The sequence below is a fragment of the Grammomys surdaster genome, unplaced genomic scaffold (assembly GCF_004785775.1).
Source record: "Grammomys surdaster isolate TR1022 unplaced genomic scaffold, NIH_TR_1.0 188, whole genome shotgun sequence".
NCBI lineage: Eukaryota > Metazoa > Chordata > Mammalia > Rodentia > Muridae > Grammomys > Grammomys surdaster.
Window position 1 is genome coordinate 6250008 of NW_021604633.1, and position 6303 is coordinate 6256310.

At 45.3% G+C, this 6303-nt stretch overlaps 1 pseudogene; it reads right to left on the reverse strand.

Annotated features, from left to right (window-relative positions):
- Positions 1-5021: 5021 nt before the first annotated feature.
- On the reverse strand, positions 5022-6215 carry LOC114622334 (annotated as a pseudogene).
- Between the last annotated feature and the right edge of the window lie 88 nt (positions 6216-6303).

Genomic DNA, 6303 nt, shown 5'->3' on the forward strand with positions numbered 1-6303 from the left:
AGACAGAGAGAGAAAAGAATCTGACAACTTGACAAGCTCATGGTTATGCTAGGCACTCTTTACAAAAACCGTTTAAAGTGTTTCCATTTTCTGGATGGCTCCTTGAGAGCTTAAACAAAGAAAGCAAAGGAGAGGTAACTGCATCCCTGCGGACAAAGGCTTTGGTTTTAACTACTGGTTTATAATCTCTGTTCTCCGAGGCAATGTAAGGGATATAGACTTGGGCCTTTCTTCACCAACATCCTGCTCTGAAAACTACTCTTAACAAGGAGAATAAAAAAAAAAAAAACTACCTCTTATTTTTGTATTTTACAAGCATGCCTTCCTTGTAGAACAAACTAGAAGGGTTGGGATGGTGAGTGAGATGTTAGGTTTTCATCGCGTGTATACGCGATGAAATATTGCTATCGTCTTATAAGATTGAGCACGGAGATCTAAAGCCTGATTCCCACTTTCTAGTAACAGTCTCTAGTTTAAGTAAACCTTAACTCTTACCCTTCTCAAAAGTTTACAGCCCAGGCACTGTACTGAACTCAATAGAGTTAAACATTAGATGAATACTACTTGTTACCTAGCTATGCCCGTTTAGAAAGGAGACGTGAATAAATGATTTCTAATTTTATGAAGAAAGCTAGCTGTTAACAAATATTTATCCCCACCCCAACTCCCTTTTTGTTTCCTTGAGAGAGTGTCTCATGTATCCCAGGGTGGCTTCGAACTCAATATAGAGTTTAGAATGACCTTGAACTTATATCCTCCTGCCTTCATCTCCTGAATGCTGGGAGGACAGGTGCCCACCACCATTTTATGTGTTTCTGAGTGCTGGGATTGGAACTCAGGGCTTCTAGTATGCCAGGCAAGCATTTTGCCAACTAAGTTACATCTTCAGCCCTTATTTTTTCCTTTCATATGCTAAGAGATTGTCCAATTGGTATTCAGAATAGCAACTATCTTTTCCAGGTTCCGTACAGCTATATGTAGGCATATGATTAAATACTCGTCAATGTTCTTCTCCGTTTACTGTGAGTTAAATTACTTCTGATAATGTTTGACGGAATAACTCTCATTGTAGTGTACTTAAACCAAGCCCAAAGTGTGACAGTTTTCCAGTTAAAAAGTAAACTCGATTTCACCCTCTCTTGAATATGGACCAACCTTAGGCAAATGTTTCTTCTAATGAGTAGAATGCAGCAGAAGTAATATTGAGTGACTCTCAGGCTAGGGACAGAAGCCCTTTCCTCCTCCTCCTCCTCCTCTTCCTCCTCTTCCTCCTCCTCCTCCTCTTCCTCCTCCTCCTCCTCTCTTCCCTCATCTTTCTCATTTTTCTTCTTTCCCCTCTCTCCCCTTCCCTCTGCTCTCCCTCTCCCCTCTTTTCCTCTTTTTCTTTTCCTTTCCTGCTCCTCCTCCTCCTCTCTGCCCTAATCTTTCTCTCTCTCTCATCCATCTCTCTCCCCTCTCCCTTTCTCCTCTCTCCTCTCCCTTCTTTCCTCTCCTCTCTCCCTTTTCTCCTCTTTCCTCTCCCTCTTTCCCTCTGGCCCCCTTCTCTCCTCTTTCCCGGCTCTTTCCTCTTCTCTTTCATTTTTCCTCTTTCTCTCCTTCTTTCTCCCTAACCCCTCTCTCTGTAGGCAGTTTCTAATTTAAGTCCTTTCAGCTGCCATATTTATGAAAAAAATTAATATTTTCATTTTTTTTAGCCACTAGGCCTTTTGGGACAGTTTGTTGTACAGCAATGGATAGATTAAGCCCTTACGTGCTCCCAACAGTCAGGGTAATTACAGGAATTACCTGAGTTTCCTTCCCATTATGGATCTTCTTACTCTCGTCCTCTCCTTTGGTGTATTAAAATATCTTTGTGGTGTCATTGCCACTGTTCATTATGAAAACAATGCTCGTCCCCGACAGCTGTTGCCATTCTGCCACCAAAGGAGAATGGACTATGCAAATTTAGTTTACATAGGGACACAGCTGTTACGAGACAGCTTCCCAGAATAATGACCCAGGAATTAATTTCTCTCATATGAAAGTCTAAACTGGTATTTCTGGCAGATTTTACCCATGAAGAGGTCCTTAATGTCTCTTTTGTTTTGGCTCTGCCTTTATCAAGATTCTACCTGGAGTCTCTTGTCTCCAGGTAGCAGTCCTAGTCTCTGGGACCATATAGTTCCGTAACTTTAGCTGATTTTGATAGACTTTTAAAATCACTAGTTCGGGGGTTTACTTTATGTCCTTAGTCTCTCACTGGCTTCCTGTGGCTAAAACCGTTGACCTTCACCAACCCCTCTTTTCTCCATTAAGAGGTGACTTCTGTATCTCAAAAACAAAACATAACGTGAGCTATTCTATATGACTGGTGGAGAGTGAAACACAGTACAAAGATCGATGGGACAGGGGCCTCACAGACACCGAACCAAAGAGCAGGCATGGGCTGGGCCTAGGCCCCCTGCACAGATGTAGCAGATGTGTAGCTTGTTCTTCATGTGGGTATCCTAACAATGAGAGTGGGGGCTATTTCTGACCGAGTTTCCTGCCTTTGGATCCCTTTCCCATAGCCGGGCTACCTTGTCTGGCCTCAGTGGGAGAGGATGCACTTCGTTCTTCTGAGACTTGACGTACCAGGGTGGATTGGTACCTAGTGCACCTAAGCTCCAGACATGCCTGTCCAGTAACTTCTCAATTGACTTGTTTAGTTGGCATTCCAAATTCAATGAACTCAGTGCATTGCCATCCGTAACTCTGCTCTTTCCCCTGAGGAAAAGAGGATGGAGGAGTAGGGGAGGGATGCCAGGGTGGAATTGGGAGGAGAGGAGGAAGGGGCTTAAATCGTGCTGTTAAGTGAATTAATTAATTAATTAATGAGGAAGAATCCAGGCATAGCTAAGCTAACAGGAGTGAGTGGTAGAGTCAGGAGAATCATTGACGATTGCTGGTGACCAGCCTAACTCTAGTCTCAGTGAGAAGTCTTGTCTGAATGGGACAAGGCAGAATAATAGAACAGGACACTCAGCATCCTCCCGATCTGTGTGTGGGCACACACACACACACTTGTACCACATTTACACACCTACAGGAAGAAAGACAAAGGAGAGATTTTTCTTAAGCACTAAAATAGAAAGTTTGCTGCTATTTAGGTCATGTGATATTCACAGGACTAGATGAATAAAGATGACACCTAAAGGGGGGCTTATGAGGGAGGGTGAAGGAGATGCTGTCCTTAGCACAGTGCTAGGCTCAGAGAAAGTCCCACCCGCTAGTCAATTATTTTTAACTGTTTTTTTGCTGAATAGATAAAATATGGCACTGGGCAGAAGCTATACATCATCAGAACAGTGTTAAACGCTGTTAAGTCATCCTACTGTGTAGCCTTTAATAGATGTTCCCCACTGCCTTGTTTGGGTTTTGGTTTTCTGAAACAGGGTTCTGTTCTGTGGTGTTGGCTGGCCTCAAACTCACATGTAGTCCCAGCAGGCTGTTAGCTCGTGACCTTTCTTCCACAGCCTCCCAGTGCTGAGGTTACAGATGTGTGCTACAACATCCTGCTAATGACCCTTTTCAATGTTTCCTGATAATGACATTTTTTTTTGTTGTTGTTGAGGAGGAGGAGGAGGAGGAGGAAAGGGTTTATTACACTTCACAGATTACAGTCCATCATGGAGGGCAGGAACTCAAGGAATGAAGGAATCTGGAGGCAGGGACCAAAGCAGAGGCCACAGAGGAGTGGTGCTGACTGGCTTGCTCCCCTTAGCTTACTCAGTTTGGTTTCTTATACACCCCATGACTACCTACCCAGGGATGGCACCTCCCACAGAGGGCTGGACCCATCCACATCAATCATCAGTCAAGAAAATACTCCACAGGCTTGCCTACAGGCTATCAGGACATAGGAGCAGGAAAGAACTGGGCCCTGGTATCTCCTCCAACAGCATCTCCCCACTTCCTCCCACTGGGTCCTACCTAAAGTTCTGCCACCTCCCAATATTGTCACGAGTGTATGTTGCACATGTAGGTCCTCGGGAGATGTTCTGACCCATTTTAGAATCTCACAGACATTAGATAAGACGGTGGGGTCTGAAATACAAAAAGGTCATAAAAATCTACAAAGCTGGGTCAGATCACAGCTTACAAAAACAAAAACACTGTGCAGAGGCTGGAGACACTCTGCAGTTAAGTACACTGGCTGTTCTTCCCAAGGACTCAGGTTCAGTTCCCAGCACCTACATGGCAGCTCACAATCACCTGTTAATTCCGGGGCACATGACACCCTCCTCTGGCTTCCCCAGGTATAAGACATGCCATGTGATGCACATATATATATGTATAAGCAAAATACCCATACACGCGACAGAAAATAGAAATACATTAAAACAAGCCACCCTGTACTTCTCACTGACTATAGGCAAGTGCAGGAGCTGACTGTTTTGTGTTGAGCATTGGCAAATGATTAGCAAAAAAGGCTACATTCCATGAATGTACACATGGACTGCCATAAAGAAACTCTATTCTGTATGTCAACTTAAACAATTTTCAAAGTACTTTTAAAAACATGTATTTTTAAAATGGTTTTTTTTTTTAACTGGGCCAGTGAGATGACTCAGTAGAGGCACCTGCCACCAAACCTAATGACCTAGGTTCTACCCCAGAACCTACATGGCAGAAGCGCTGACACCAAGGGTTCCCTGTGATGTCCACAAGTGCGCCTGTCACTTGTGCCTACACATACATTATGTATTTTCTTTATCACTGTGGAGGTGTGTGCAGGGGTGGGGGTGGGGGTGGAGGCGAGAGAACAATCCTGTGGAATCAGCTCCCCCTCCCTTGTGTGAGCTCCGGGGACTAAACTCAGATAGCCATGCTGCACTGTGGGCAACTGTAGCTGTGAGCGCTCTCACCAGTCCAGATTTAGGTTTTATACAGATCATGAAAATTAGTCTGACTTGGGAGAATGTCTGATGAGGGCTAGATGTCTGGACCAGAGGCACTCGGCAAGCAGAGAGCAGCAGCCGATGGCTGGCATGCACATTGATTTAGACTACGTTAACCATAGTCTTTCCTCGGGCATGGCCTCTCTCCACCTTCAGGAAGGCTTCTGGGACTTCAGAAAAAGGGAAGGTTTGTTCAATAACTGGCCGAATCTTTCCTGCATCCACCAGTTCTGCAATTTCATATAGATATGGGCCGCTGGCCATGAAGAAGGCCCATCTGTAATGAACTCCTTGCCAGAGATGCTTCAAAGCCTTTGTACCCACGGTGACTCCCGTCTGCTCATGCCATCAGCAATGCCCAGTCGGTCCATGTTCAGGAGGAAAGGAGTCACCAGAGTCACATAGGGAGCTCCTGACCACTTCTTGAGAAAATTGAAAGCCCATGTTTCAGTAGATCCACCAACATTATCAAGGATAAAGTCAAACAGTTTTAGAGACTTCAGTTGCTCTTCCACACTTCCCAGCATGTAATCAATGACTTCGTTGGCTCCGAGCTTCCTCACAAGCTCACCAGCATCTTTTGAGCAAACTGCCGTTACATGGGCGCCCCATGCTTTCATTACCTGTATCACAAAAGTACCAACTCCACCTGACGCACCCAAGATTAGCACACTTTTCCCCACGCAGTTCCTGTCATTCAGGCCACCGACCTTGTTTATGGCAGACCAGGCTGTGAGCACCACATATGGCAGCGAGGCGGCTTGAGTATGAGTGAGCGATTCGGGCTTGTGTGAGACCTCGTTCCCACTGACCACAACAAATTCTGAGAGAGTGCCTTGTTTCCAAGGAGGAACTGCAGCCCAGACCTCATCTCGAGGCTGGAAATACTTCACATCAAGTCCACACTCCATCACCACACCAGAGACATCCTGACCCAGAGTCAGAGGAAATTCTTCTCCTCTGGTTCTCATGAGCAGAGAGAGGATCACGCTTCATATTTAGGGCAGTGGCTCCATAGCCACTTCCCATATTAGCGTCTATAGGATTTACACTGGCAGTGTGCACTTTGATAATAACCTCGTTGGGATAGTGTGTGATAGGTAGCATCATGTTCTGGGTGAACCAAAGGACTTCGTTCTTTCCATATTTATCTATCACCCAAGCCGGCATGACAGTGCTCCTCGCAGATGTAGTACTAATGCCTCTAAACGGTGGCTTTGGGATAACTTTCCTTCTCCAGAAGCAGGCGGTGGCACAAGCACTTCTTCTAAGTACACGGATCTTCAAAACTTCCATCCTGAGCAGGGATGGAGAATGTTTCCTCAAAAAGAAGAAGAAGGAGAAGGAGGGGGAGGAGGAGGAGGAGGAGGAGGAGGAGGAGGAG